This window comes from Condylura cristata, unplaced genomic scaffold (assembly GCF_000260355.1).
Source record: "Condylura cristata isolate star-nosed mole 26May11 unplaced genomic scaffold, ConCri1.0 scaffold00001, whole genome shotgun sequence".
NCBI classification, from domain to species: domain Eukaryota; kingdom Metazoa; phylum Chordata; class Mammalia; order Eulipotyphla; family Talpidae; genus Condylura; species Condylura cristata.
In genome coordinates this window covers 37591634-37606792 of record NW_004567102.1, presented here as the reverse complement: position 1 = coordinate 37606792, position 15159 = coordinate 37591634, and the positions used below count along the sequence as shown (strand labels likewise).

The following is a 15159-nucleotide window of genomic DNA, read 5'->3' as shown; positions in this document are numbered from 1 at the left end:
ACTTGTTTCCAGAGATTATTTAAAAACAAGGCTAGTATCCAGTTTATTTAAAGTTAGAAGTAATAAAGGGAAATAGATGATTTCTAAATGAAAATATATTATACTTGAAAAAGATCCCTAGTTCTACCCAAGAAAAAGCTTAAGTATACTAGTGACATATATGGCCTTTTAATTTTAAGTCAAAAACAATTTACTAAAAATAACCTAATGAAAAAAATCACTCTGAAATATGTTAAGTTTCATTTCTGAAGCTCTGGGAAGTTATATGATTTTTTTCCCCCTTAATTCATGTAAAGAGAAAGGAATATATATTTTTTCCTATAAAATTTTCATTTCACTCATGCCATTTGTTGTTCTTAACATTTGTATATAATGGGATAGAACAAGTTTCAGTGGTGTTACTGTTAATGGAAATGTCCTTTCAGAGATCAGTTGTATATGGATCTTTATTTACCAGTAGTTATGGATAGATTGTAGTTCATTATTTACATGAAGGTGGTTGAAAGGTACTATTTTAAAAAGAAAAGTTTTATACTATGCTTGCAAAAGGTATGAAGTACAATTGGAATCTGCTGTTTTAATGCAAATATCACCTTTTTTGGTTTATATTTTGTTCCTTGTCTTTATCATAATAAACCCACTTGTCATAGTTTCTTCTAGGAACCTGCTTATGATTTTAGGTTGTTGAAAGCAGTAATCTTAATCTTTATGCCACATAGTACACATATAAACATACATGTATAATAAAAATTTATTCATTTTAGAAAGTATGCTAGTATGCTTAGTTTTACAGAAGTGATCTTTGTTAGCTCTGGCTATTACATCAAGCACCACATATTCCATAGTTTTGGAGGCTGAAAGTCTGAAATGACAGTACTAAGATGGGGTCTAAGTGAAGACCCTTTACTGGCTACATACTGACACTGCCTTAATTGGTACGTGTCCGTAGAAAGATCTTAAGTAGCTCCCTCTCTTTAAAAGGACATTAATCTAATTGTGAAGAGCCCTCCAGCTCAAAGCAGCGGAAAAACAAAAACTTTTAAAGAATCACTAAGCAAATTTAATAGCATTCGTAGGTATACAAATATACGCTACTTACTGCTTTTAGCACAATTTTTATTTTGTTTTTGTAACATTACAAGGCTGAAAGAAACATTAGAGGTATATCAAGCTAACTGCGAAATATACCTACAACTCATTCTAAAAGACCACACCTCAGGGGAGAAATCCTATACTGTAAAAACAAAACAAAACAAATATGTGGGAAAAAAAAAAAAGCATACAAACAAAACAAAAATGGAAGTGCCATATATTCTTGCAGTATCACTGCTAAGCATTTACCCAAAGAATATGAAAGCACAAATACAGAAATGTTTGTGTACCCCTCGCATCATTATTCTTAACAACTGAGGCATGGAATTGGCCTAAATAACCACTGACAAACAGCTAAATAAAGAAATTATGGTAATGATACTAACGGAATGGAATACTACACAGCCATCAAAAAGTACATTTTTGGGATAGCGTGGATGGATCCTCAGGTGATTATGCCAAGTGAAATAAGTCAGAAAATGAAACCAGATGGTTTCAATCATTTGTTGAATATAAATAACCAAAGAAAACATACTGGCAAACACAATAAAATTAATTCATGAACTCTGAAAACTATGGTGGATATAGGGAAAGGGAATGTAGAGGGGGTATTGGTACTAAATTTTATGAGGCAAGTGAGGAATACGCACATGTTGAGGTGTGAAGTTCAACTCCCAAAACTATATAATAGTTGTATAAATAAATGAACAACGAAAAAAATTAAGTAATATGATATATAGGTATATATGTATGTGAATGTGTATGTGTATATATGTAATCTATAGTGTGCATATGTTTTGAGGCTTGAAATATTTAAGATACTCAAATGACAAGAACACCTATTTGATTTATATCTAACAGTGTTGAGATTTAAGATTTCTTTTTCTGCGAAAAGATTTAAGATTTCTTTTTCAGCTCAGATGATTATGTAACTGCTTATCTTCAGCTCCTAACTTTCCAAATGGTATTTATGAGTTCTTGACTTTCTGGCCTTGATCCTACCTAGTTTCTTAGGTAGTTTTTATAGGCACAAGAAGTTTATAAGCAGCCTCTCCACTTTTGGCAATAGTGGGTATATCATGGATACTACCTTGAGATGGAGCAGAACTTTCTTTGTTTAGTAGAATTCTTTGAGAATTTTTGTTCAGGTCACATTCTAGAATGAACAGATGGTTTGCTTACTGTATATGTGCATTCTCCAATATGGTAGTCACTAGACATCTGTGGCTATTGAGCACTTTAAATGTGACTAGTCCAAAACAAGATGTGCTACAAGTATAAAATATATACCAGATTTTGAAGATTTGGTGCCAGAAAAGTAAATTATCTTATTAATAACTGATATTTGTTAAAATGGTAATATTTTGAACATATTAAAGCAAATTTCATCTTGGCCTTTTAATTGTTTCTAATGTGCCTTTTACTAGAGAAATCAAAATTACATGTGATTATTTTGTATTCGTGGCAATACTGATCTATATAATTTTTAAAATTGTAATATAGAATTATATATGTATTTATATAACTACAGCAGATTAACTGTTCTAAAAATACATCTATGTTCAGTAGAACACAGAACACAGTATCTCTGTTGGCTTTATTTTCCATCTTTATACTTTTCTCCCATTCAGCCTCAGTTCACTTTGAAAACTTTTAGTATCTCAGCCAGAGGATATTTCTTCCTTTTTAATCTCCATAATATTTTAAGATAAATATTTATAAATTAAGATTTAATCTTCCTTTCTATAGCAGTCACAAACATTGCCAATTCATTCACTAAATGAATATGAATAATTAAATACTGTGTGTTTTGAAGAAGTGAAAACAGACTTGTCACCTTTCAGATTGCTTTTTTCCCAGAGGAAGGCTTCTGCCTGCTTGGTATTATTGCCAAAGTTGACGCTTATAATTTAGAATCAAAACTCATCCCTTTCCTTCTGTAAAATACGTACGACAGGGAAAGTGAAAGAAACTGTAAAAATTCCACTTCTACTGAAATTAGAAGACAGAGAAAGCCTTTCAGTTTCAAAGTGCTGCCAATATGGTTGAAATTCAGCAGAAGCCTTGTAAAGCAGCACGAGAGCTGCCTGGGCAGACCTGAGGGTAGAGAATAATGGTAAATTTCAGAAAATGGGCTACATTAGTATTGGGCACTAGCTCCATGGCTAGAAACTGTAACTGGTGCCATAATGTCCCAAACAGATGTGACAGTAGGCAATAACTGCTAACACAGAGGGGAAGAAGAAGGAGAGGAAGAAGGGGAGGGTATGGAAGTATCCAGTAGTAGCAGAACTCAGTATGCAAGTAAAATAAACATCCTGACATAAGAGATTACCTACATGGCAGATCTGATCCCTTGGGACAGTGGTCAGTGGCATCAGGCAAGTAGGAGGAACTCTGATGGCTGCAGATGGCTTCCTGGACCTTCTGATTTAAGAACGGGGTTTTAAAGAAATGGTCTATCATTGTGGCATGAAAGAGAGAAGACTTGGATTGTACCATCCGAAAGGGTGACTCCTTTCCTCCCTGTCTCAATGAACCTTCTACCTGCCCTAGAAACACCTAAGTTCTTAAACCTAAATTACAAGATTTATTGATATAGAATCAATTCAAATACACTATTAAAAAAAACATGAGAAAGAAGCAAGACATTGGTAGGTAAAGTCTTATGTGTGGACCTCTTGAATTTAAGTTCATTAATCCTGTGTACACAGTTTATTAAATTAAATTGGTGGGAACTTGACTTTTTGGTGTCTTTCATTAAAATGTAATATTGAGGATAAAAATCTGTTGTTCCAGTGTAAAACAGCCCTTGTGATTTCTACGGCCTTTTATATGTTGGAGAGGATGTGATTGTTTTAGATGGTAGCATTTGCTATACTTTGGGAAAGTATGACCATGAGTCTCTCTAGATTAGGAAAAAGTACTGTCAGCTAGGAATTGATAACAGTTTTTAGCTCCATTTTTTTTTAAAGATTTATTTATTCATACAGAACTGGGGTACAGGCTAGAGATGCTGTGGGTGAGAGGATTCATCAGAGACAGAGCGGGGAGCAGAACAGGCAGATCGATGAAGTACACTGCTGAGGGGAGCAGCGGGAGGGTCAGGAGAGGTCTGCCACACCATGTGGATTTCCTCCAGGGCAGGCAGGGATCAAACTCATGCGGAAGTGGCTTAAGCTTCTTAGTGCTATGCTTTAACCCGCTGTGCCACTAGGGAGGGCCCTTTAGCTCCATATTTTAGAGAACTGTTTAATTATTTTTTTGAGAATGGCTCTTTGCCCATTTCCTTCAAGAAGAATAAAACCCTTCAGAGTTCTCTCTTACTAAGTCATAAGGAGCTCATTATAATACTTTTCTTGATCATGTGGTGAAGTCATTCTGTTATAGATCTATCTTTACCTAAAAAATGATGCTTGTTCACTGCAACATGATTTGTTCCTTATAGTGCAAGTAGCTATAAGAGAGTGTAGCTATAATACAGATCAATTATACCTTTTATGTGCTAATACTACGTATATAATTCTTAGTTTTTTCCAAAGCTATGACTACTTGGTGCTTCAAAAGTATTTTTTATTGGTCATAACATTTGACAGCATGAAAAAAAAAGGTATTTAGTTGATATAACCCCTGGTTTTTCTTTCTTTTTTTATTTTCAAGATTTATTTATGCATACAGAACTGAGATACAGGTCAGAGGTGCAGGGGCGGTGAGAGGATTCACCAGAGATAGAGTGGGGAGCAGAACAGGCTGACTGATGAAGTACACTGATGAGGGGAGCAGTGGGTGGGTCCGGAGAGGTCTGCCGCGCCATGTGGATCACATCCGGGGCTGGGGATTGAACTCTTGCCGAAGTGGCTTTTAGCTTCTTAGTGCTGTGCTTTAACTGCTGTGCCAACTGGGAGGGCCTGGCTTTTCTTTTTTTAAAAATGTATTTCTATCTAGCAAATTTTGTGAGGGAGGAGGATGAACAGAGATGATGCCTAAACTACTTGTGGAGGGCAATCACTTCCCTTCTATTTCTGATATTACTTGTATCATTTAAAATGTTTTAGACATAAGAAAGATGTTTCATACTCTCTACTTTGGCTGAGGTATTGGTAGTAAGACTGGCATCATTTCTCACAAATAATACATATGTTTTAAATTTAGGAGTTAGACCTTTCAGGATCATATTCTTTTTAAACTTATTTTACTTTTCCCATCTTTTAAATATATATTTTAACTAAAGTAACATTGCATTGCAATGTTATATGTTTCAGGTGTGAATCATGAACTCTTCAGCATGTGTATCTGTTGTGTTAAGTTTACCACTAAAAAGCTCTATCCTTCACCATAGAGGGGATCTCTTACCTGATCTACCCTTTTCCTCCCTTTCCTCTCTGGTAAACACTAATTTAACCTTGTAGTCTAAATGTTTATTTTTGTTTCTCTCAGTTCATCTGTTTGTTTTCTCTGTGTGTACCACATATGTGAAATCATACAATGTCTGTCTTTGAAAGCAGAATGTACAAGAGTAATAGTTTTCTTATCTTTCTGATGTCATATTTCTTTAAAGTAAAAGTTCAGACTGTGTTGGTTGTTACCAAACTTAATTCTATTTTCTCATTAATAATGAGGTTAATTTTAATGTCATTAATATTAATTGTAATCTTAGTAGAGTTTTTGTGAAGATTAAAATAATCTAAGTACAATAGTATAATATCTACTACACATAATTTTAAAATATTGGCTACTAGTATAACTATTTCTATAATTCGTTCTACAAATATTCACTGAATATGTCATTGAAATACCTAGGACATTGATCAGAGAATAAGCTCTAAGTCCATGTCTCAGTTTTTTAATTAACATCTTAACAAAATTTATATTGAAACTTTTTCAGTTCTTCCCTTTTATTCATTCAGCTATATGAACTTATTACTACCACGTTCCCTTATGAATGTGGATGTTACTTTTTCTGAGGCAGGATATGATAAATGTCAGGTTCTTTCTGTACTTACATTACCACATGAGAAATTCTTGTCAATGCAATTAATTATCTTATTTATGCAATGAACATTAATTTCTTTATTCTTGCCTTTTTTTCTTGTTATGGTAACTCAGTTTCTTCAGTTCTGCAAAACACCCTTTTGAGAAATAGCAATAGGAAGAAAGTTATGAAATATTAATAAAACAATGAGAGTTAAGCTGAAATATTAAATACCTCCTACAAAGTCATTATGATGTTATTTTTAACATATCGATTCTGTCTCTCATATATAGTTCTTGTATAAGTAGATTCTGTTCTGTCTCAGTGCTCCTTGCACCCAACAACTTCCGCCTCCCTTACCAAAGAGAGTTGCATGAAGAATCAATAGCCTTAACTGAATGGAACTCAATAGCTTTTAACTGAATATTTGTCTTGGCTTATTTGTATCATTATACACTTACTCTATTAGATACTTCATTTCAAAATGTATCACATATATGAGTTTTTTTGTCATTGTGTTTTTCATAGTTATAATTGGCATGGCTATAATTGAAAGTACTGTGCTCTTTATAGTTTGTAAGTAATTACACAATTTAATAGTCATTTTCACTGTCAGTTTGCATTTAAACTATGGTTAAAATTCAGTGAATACAAATTTGGTAGATTCTTTGTAAGCAACATTTTTAGGTAGTTTATAAACAATATTACTTGTTCTCTATGAAAAAAATTGAAGCAAAACATTTGGGTTGATTTTAGTTATGGCAGTCGCAGATAAGTAGAGTCTAATTTGGCATTTCTCTCCAGGATGTTTTCATTAATTTAGACTACCATACTTATATTCTTTGGCATACAGCACTAATGAGTGAGAGACCATTTAACTTAAAATTGAATAAAATAGTTCATTTCCCTAAGTATCTGTACACCTGTAGAATTTACACTTATTTGTGCACATATGGAGTTGTTTCACTTTATTTTAAGCTACCTTGATGTTTGCCATATCAAATTGTACTTTACCTTGTAAAATACTTGAACTGTGCTTTGTGTTTTCAGGTATTATAGTAGAATTCTAGTTGAAAGTTCTAGTTGAAAGTATTCTTTTAACTTCTAACTTACTACGTGGAATCATTTAAGTTATAGAATCATATTAATGTATCCTTCTCTTACTCGTTTTTTAAATCAGATACTTGAAAGGAAATCAGAAAGTACCATTTCTCATTTGTAGTAAAATTGTGTCTATCTCTAGATTATTTATATATAATAGATACATTCACATTGTCCTTTCTTTCTCATTAATGATATGTTTTGTATGATATAAAGATTGTTCTTACAACTATTGTACTTTGTAAGATAACATGTAAGACACCTCCACTTTCTTATAAAATTAGACTGATCTCGGCAGCAACTCAGTGCTTACCTCATTTAATTACCCCGGAAGATTTACTGTTCCTCTCCCAACCCTCAAAAGGACATTTCAGTGCATTGGTGACATACTTAGTGTTTATACTTCTAAATCTTGCCTAATGCTGTTTGCCTGACTCTGTGCTTTGCTCTTCTTAATTAAATAAAAAGTCGTGAGCACAACGTTTTACGTTTTGAAGTCAGGGAATTAAGTCTCTTTTATTGTTGGGAGTTTTAGATTGTTCTGTAGTTTCTCTTTACTTCTCTCATTCTTCCCATTCTAGTAATTCACATATAATCAAATAGGACTCCTAAAACAGAAACCCTTGCTTGAGAAAGAAGTTGTTTTAAATCCCAGACTGTTTTGAATGCCATCTCTAACTTGTTAGAAAGTTAGAGATTCTGAACTTGTGAATTCTATAATAACTGAACTTTAGGAAATGAGATGGGATATTTAACTTTGTTCTTAGATATAACTTGGAACCTAATAGCTATAATAAGAACACTTACAAAATAATGGTTGTTGACTTTTATACCACAGATGATTTCAAATGTTTTCATTCCAACTAAGTATGTAATACCGGGAGCATTTTTGAGTTTTGAGTGAGTATGTCAGGTTCATTTTCCTAAAACTAGTCTGGAGAATTATTTTAGGAAACTGTAAGCTTCTTCATTTCTATTTATGTCTTATCTTTCATTTAATTTTTCAGAAATTCTACTTTAAAGTTCCCTTAGATTAGGCAATCTTTTTATTTTGCATAGATTATGCCAAAACTACATCTGACAGTTTTGGTTTTGCATATCAAAATATTTCATAGCTCCATAATCTACATAGAAGTTTTCTTCACCTAATTTAAGAATTTGTATTACCTATCACAGATTTTTTAAGACTAACTTAATATCACTGGTTAATTATTTCTTGAAGAGGTATGTATTATTTTGTTTCCTTTTCTGACATTTTTTTTCTTTTATATTTTACTTACCAAGCAACCACTGATCATCTACTTTGTGTCAGGCACTATTTAGAGGCTTGGGATTATAATATAAAATGTTAAATGATAATGCTTCACAATATTTGGTAAGAGTCTTAAAATGCTATGGCTTTATTCGTGGTTCAAGTGTTGAGAACATAATGCATCTAAATTAACTCCCTAGAAACCAGTAGGAGAGTTTTCACATACCATGTGATCCTCTACTTTGAGAATTTAAAAATCTTTGGTAGTCAGTAGGCCAAGTTGTTTTAGTTTCTTGTAGTTGGCTTCAAACTTGCCTTTTTAAGAGTATGAGCTTCTGAGGGCAGGAATTTTCTGTTATCTGACCTAGAGTCTGATATAGACTTTAAATAACTGATAACAGTTTCATAAAATTAGGGGAGAGGGGAGAGAGCCCAAACAAATAGAGATTTCATTTAATTTTGCTTCCTTCTTGTTGCCTTTCTTTATTCCCCCGTTATTCTTTTTAAAAAATAGGCCATCTTGGTTGAAGAGATATTTTGTATACCTGAAAAGGTTGGAGAGTTTGCAAACCCCAAACTGATTTCATTACTCAGTTTATGTGTTGTGGAGATTAATTATCTTTTATCAGATTTCTTAATTACTGTAACAGTGCTATTAGCATGAGAATTAAGAACAAAGAACAAGTAGAAGAGAAGTTTGATTCCCTGTTCTCTCTTGTACATGCTGTGTGCCCTTAGGCGAATTAGTTATTTCTGTTAGCCCCCTTACTTTTAAAAGGGGATAATAATGGTACCTAACTCATGGGGTTCTATGACAAGATTAAATGGTAATCCTAAATTCTTAATAATAATGGAGTATTAAAATTAAAATTAATACCAGAGAGATCACTGTAATATAAAATTAAACAGCACAGGATCTTGCACATTGACATTCTTAGTAAATAGCTATAATTACTACTTTTGTAATTATTATTAGTAATTTATATTACTATTTTATTGCATCTTTGTAGCTCACATACTCTCTCTTCCTCTCCTCCCCCCTCACAACCCCTCCCACTCCCGTACTTAGTAATCTTATTCATAGTAAGATTACTCTGTGAAAATGTGATTAAAGAAAATGATTAGTTTATCCAGGCTGTAGTAGAGCTTGACAATTAGGTCTTCTGTGTCAGCATATACTTTTCTAGTATCCATCGAACTCATTTTTGCTAATTATGTTAGGTCAGTCTCCATCTTTCCCTTTGATCATCTGCCTCTCACAATTTCCTCCCGCTAGTACATGTATATATGTACGAATCTTATAAATATCAACACCTTTATGTAAATTCTTATTTGTCCATAACTGTAAACTCAGTTTTTCTTCAAGGCAAGCTTTTCTTTTTAAATTGTCATATATTTTGAGAATGTGTCATTAATGTATTCAGCTGACTTAGAGTATATTTAAATAAATACAAAATTTATGTAATCCTCAAATCATCTCTGTAAAATAAGTCTTACATATTTGCTCAACAAAATATTGAGGTTAAAAAGAATTTTAAGTGAGTTGACTAAATTTATAGTTAGTAAACACCAGAGTTAGGAGTCAGTTTTACCCCATGATTTCAAGCCATCCTTTCCAAAACATCATAAGATTCTGCACAAAAAGGACCTACTTATGAGTCATTTATGAGTCGTCTTTCTTAGGTGCCTTACTTCCATAAATATAATTTATTCTTGTGATTTTTAGTTGGCTCAACTTCAGAATGACCTTTCTTGACATTGTAAATTTCCTTGTTAACAGGCATAGTAGAGGAAAGAAGAGTATAGATCTTTGAAAAAATAAAGAAGAAATAGATGTTAAAATTGGGTTGGTAGCAAAGGAAGGACTAGATAGCTAAGAATATAAGTATAGAAGTAGAGATGAATTGAAGGATGGATAACATTCAGTGTGAAATGAAAGTGTTTCTTGCAGTAGAAAAGAAGGGGTGACCCTGAAGAGATTGGGAGAAAGGATGTGAGGAGTATCTGGAACAATCTGTGATAATTAAGAAGAGAATAATGTTTGAAATTGTTGATAAATGTGTTTTAATTATGCATAATTTTTAATTTTTATTGTGATAAAATGTGCTTGATATGAAATTTATTCTTTAAAAGATTTATTTATTTACACATACAGAACTGGGGTACAGGTCAGAGGTGCAGGGGTGGTGAGAGGATTCACCAGAGACAAAGTGGGGTGCAGAACAGGCCGACTGATGAAGTACACTACTGAGGGGAGCAGCGGGCAGGTCCGGAGAGGGCTACAGGGCCTTGTGGATCACCTCTGGGGTGGTGATCGAACTCATGCTGAAGTGGCTTTAGCTTCTTAGTACTGTGCTTTAACACGCTACTCCACCAGGGAGGGCCTGATTTTAAACATTTTTGATGGTATAAATCAGTGACATTTAGTATAATTTTCGGTGTTGTACAGATATTATCACTATTCATTTCCAGAACTTTATCATCTCCAAAAGAAACTTTGTACGCATTGAACAATAATTCCCTGTTCCCTTACTTGTATTCTCTTTTCTGTTTCTAAGAATTTGATTGTTAGGTACCCCATATAAAAGGAATCCTTCAGTGACTGACTTATTTTACAAAGCATGCTTTCAGGACTCATCTCTTGTAGCATTTCATTCTGTTTTAATGCTGACTAATATTGCATTATTTATATTTACTGCATTTTATTGATGAACATCTATATTATTTCTACCTTTTGGCCATTGTGAATATTACTGCTATGAACACCAGACTGTAAAAGAATGGATTTTTTTTAAAAAAAGATTTATTTATTTTATGCAAACAGAACTGGAGTATAGGCCAGAGGTGCAGGGGTGGTGAGAGGATTCACCAAGACAGAGTGGGGAGCAGAACAGGCAGATCCATGAAGTACACTGCTGAAGGGAACAATAGGCAAGTCAGAAGAGGTCTGCCACACTATGTCATCACCCTGGGGTGGGGATCTAACTCGCACTGAAGTGGCTGCCACTCACATCAGTGCTGTGCTTTAACCCTGTGCCACCAGGGAGGGCCTAAAGGAATGGATTTAAAATCTGTATTTTAAAGTGTCTTTTATGAAATGACTGTTTATGAGATGGCTATATAATTATACTTTGAAACTATTTCTGAAAGTAGGTCACTCCAGAAAACCTGGCTACTTGCTTGAGGAAAAGATAAACATTGTATGATTACTCCTGTTTTGCCCAGGATATTCTAAAGCTATAATGACTATAACCTGCTTTAAGGATTCCCATCAACACTTACCAAAATGGAAAAAAAATGAATGGAAACTATTATGATTTTTAGATTCCTTATATCTTTTTGGGAATAATCCAGCTAAGTTCACCATGAGAATATGGTGGTTCTTTAAGTCATTTATAAAATGTGGCTGTAGTCATCTAACATTTAGTTTATATTCATGGTTTTAAGAAATGTTAAAGTTATCATCCTTTATATCATTACCACCATGATCCAATGACAGTAGATTTATGGGCAGCTAATGTCTTCTTATTATCAGCCCAGAGCACAAGATATCAGGACTTCTTCTTTGAATACCTACAATATTTTATAGTTACATTACTGAGGTTAAACTATCTCATACATTATGTTAACCTTTAATTGCTAGGTGATTGAGACATATATGAAGGCTAAATAAAGTGATTAAAAGACTTGACATTGCAATTCAGTATTTTAGTCACTTTTAAATTTGAAGTTCTAGTATTATATCATTATAAATGTGTTTGGAACATACATTAAAAGATAAAATGAGTTGTTTTAGTTCATATTCTTTTACATGAACTATTCAGCTAGTATAAAAGTTCCTTCAAGGGCTTTATAAACTTCCACCAATTAGTGGTTACTCTGAACAAAAGTATAGAATGATTCAAATAAACCATGAACTCTGTTGGAACAAACTCAAAATAGGCTGATTTCATAATTATAAATAGAAACATTAAAAATGGTAATTTCCTTCACAAATAAGGATAACTAGTACATGCTTACCATAAAAAAAAATCAATTCCTAGCATACTTCACATATTAAGAAAGGGGATGCAAATATTTACTAGAAGAGTATTTAAAATTAATAATAGAGAGAAGACCAGTTTAATGTGTATAGTATCAATGAGACACCTCAGCAATTCTCTATTTTTGGTGCTAGGTCACATGTCAGTATTTTGTAGAAAGTTCTATAAAACTGTAATTCAGATTTGCAGAGATTTTTTTCAATGTGGAATATAACAATTTCTGTTATTCTACGGTCTGTTATTTAAAACATTTTCCTCTTTGATTGATCATAGCTATTATTGAAATAGCTGGTAACATGTGAAATGGTGCTGTAATTTAGACTGAAAAACAGTGAATTGTGAATTATACCCACTCAGCTTAAATTTCTGCTTCTAGTCTCTAGAACATCTTTTGTACTTCTTCTGCAGAAACAGGTTCTTAACATAATGTTCCCACATTATTCCCAGGGGAAAAGGAGGACCTTACAAATTCTTGTCCGAAGTATACCAGGGAAACTTTTCAACAAAAATAGAGTGGAAAAAAATAAGATTCAGTATTACCTGATTCACTAAATAAAGTTCATTTAACCTTTCAACATATATACGTTACACATACATCAGGGTCAGTGCCAAAGAAGTGAAAATTTATGGATATGATGATGAGTCAAGTGATTTTTAGATACCTATATTTGAAGCCAGTAAGTAAGTCATTCTTTATTTTCTAGATAGAAGAAAGCCTCAGAGTAATTAGATCATTAGATAACAAATGAGGCAGAGAACTAGATGTGTTCAGAGGTTTTCCTGTTTTAAAAAAACCTCACTTGTCACACTAATTCTGCTTTGTGCTTATATAGACAATTCATCAAATAATTATCCGTTAAAAGGAGAGTGGGTCAATTTAGAATTATTTGTTGGCTCAGATGTAAACAGATGTAGACTTTCCTTTTAAAATATATTAAGCAAAATTTAGAAAATGAAGTTTGTACCTTTTTTGAGGAGTAATTCACAAAAAACTTTGCTCTTCAAGTGTATAATAGTTTGATTGGCTTGTATATGTGAAGTCACCACTGTCAGGCTGAGATGATGAATATGCCCACCACCTCCAAAAATTCTTCCTGCCCATTTCTAATTCCTCCTCCTTTTTCTCCTTTTAATCTTTTCCCCACCTCCCATTCTATCAATCTGCTATTCAGGATTTTCTACAATTATATATAATGGAATGCCTTTTCTGGTCTTAAGTTTATCCATGTTTTATGTATCAGTAGTCATTTTTTTAAACATATGAGTAGCATTTTATTGCATAGCTAATTCACAATTTATCTGTTCACCAGTTTATGGACATTTGGAATGTTTCTAATTTTGGACTGTTAGAAATAAAACTGCTATGAAGCTTGGATACAAGGTTTTTGTAGGCATGTTTTCATTTCTGTAGTGTAAGAACTGGCATTTTATTTTCCTCTAAAGGACTAGATTTTAACTATCTTGAACTTCATAGACCTGGATTCGCACTTTCCGCCCTTGATCTAAAAACTCTTAAGTATTGACTAAAAACTCTTAAGTATTGACTTGGGGCAGTGGTAGGACTTAACTTCATTTGCTTCTTTGCTTTCAGGGACTTCTGACCTATACTGTCTGTTGTCCAATTTCTGAAAACCATTGTACAACACTGTATTTTAGTTCTTGGGAATAGGATATAAATATATATATATATATATATATATATATATATATATATATATATATTTAAGGTTTCAAGAAACTTTATTTAGCAATAAAGGCTAACAAGATTTTAGGCTGATTTAAACAGCTATATTGTAAGAATTCTCCACATCCTCCATGAATTAGGTTCTTACTAGAAGGAAAACAGTATGTACTCTGTCTAGTTTGTGTTACTCTTTAAAAATCAACTGACATTGAAAGGTCTGCTTCCAGGTAACTTTAGGTTCATCTATTAATACTCACCATTGTGAATATTCTTTCTTCAAACTTCTAACTTAAGTCTGGTACTGTGGCTTTTGTAATTTCTCTGAAATCATTTCTAAGCTCCAGACAAGGTATTGGACCTTTGTGCAAACAAGCAGCTTACTGGAGATAGTACTTAAGAAAATATAAGGCTGGAGGCAGAAAATTTCCTTAAAAATATATCCCCAGCATGTATTCTCCAGTTTTCATTATGTAAAGCATGGTGAACGAGTTTGATTCATCAGAGAAGTAGTCCAGTCCTTGTTTTCTAGCTTGTCTGGGAATGGAAAATTTTATTAGTAATTTTTAAGCACTCTTTTTTCATTTTTATATTTAAAACCATTAGGCAGGTACAGGAGTTCTGTGTTTTCCTGGTATATTTATTCTATAGAATATGTAGCTCTCACACTAAGTAGATGAGTGATTTTGGATACCCTAGGAGCTCATCTCTTAAAATACTCATCTATTTAGACAGGCATATTAAAATATGTTAATATGGCACATAATATTATACCTCTCACTTGCAAGTTACTCTTTTACTCTTGCCAATTGCTTATGTTGGTGTTTTTTTCTCTGTGCTTTTTATATTTATCTTGCCTGTTATAAAAATATAATACACACAGAAAAGTATATGAAACATTAATGTGTGTCTTAGCGAAACGTTAGGTAACCAACCTGCATCTCTTACCCATGCTATATTTACTTGTTTGTTAAATCTTAGTATATGTATATTTTCAGAATTGCTAACCCATACCCCT

The 15159-nt window shown here is 33.0% G+C and overlaps 1 protein-coding gene across 1 annotated transcript in view; it reads left to right on the top strand.

Moving 5' to 3' along the window:
- The window catches only part of RNGTT (RNA guanylyltransferase and 5'-phosphatase), a 215108-nt gene that overhangs the window by 149896 nt on the left and 50053 nt on the right, over positions 1 to 15159 (top strand). The window lies entirely within an intron of this gene.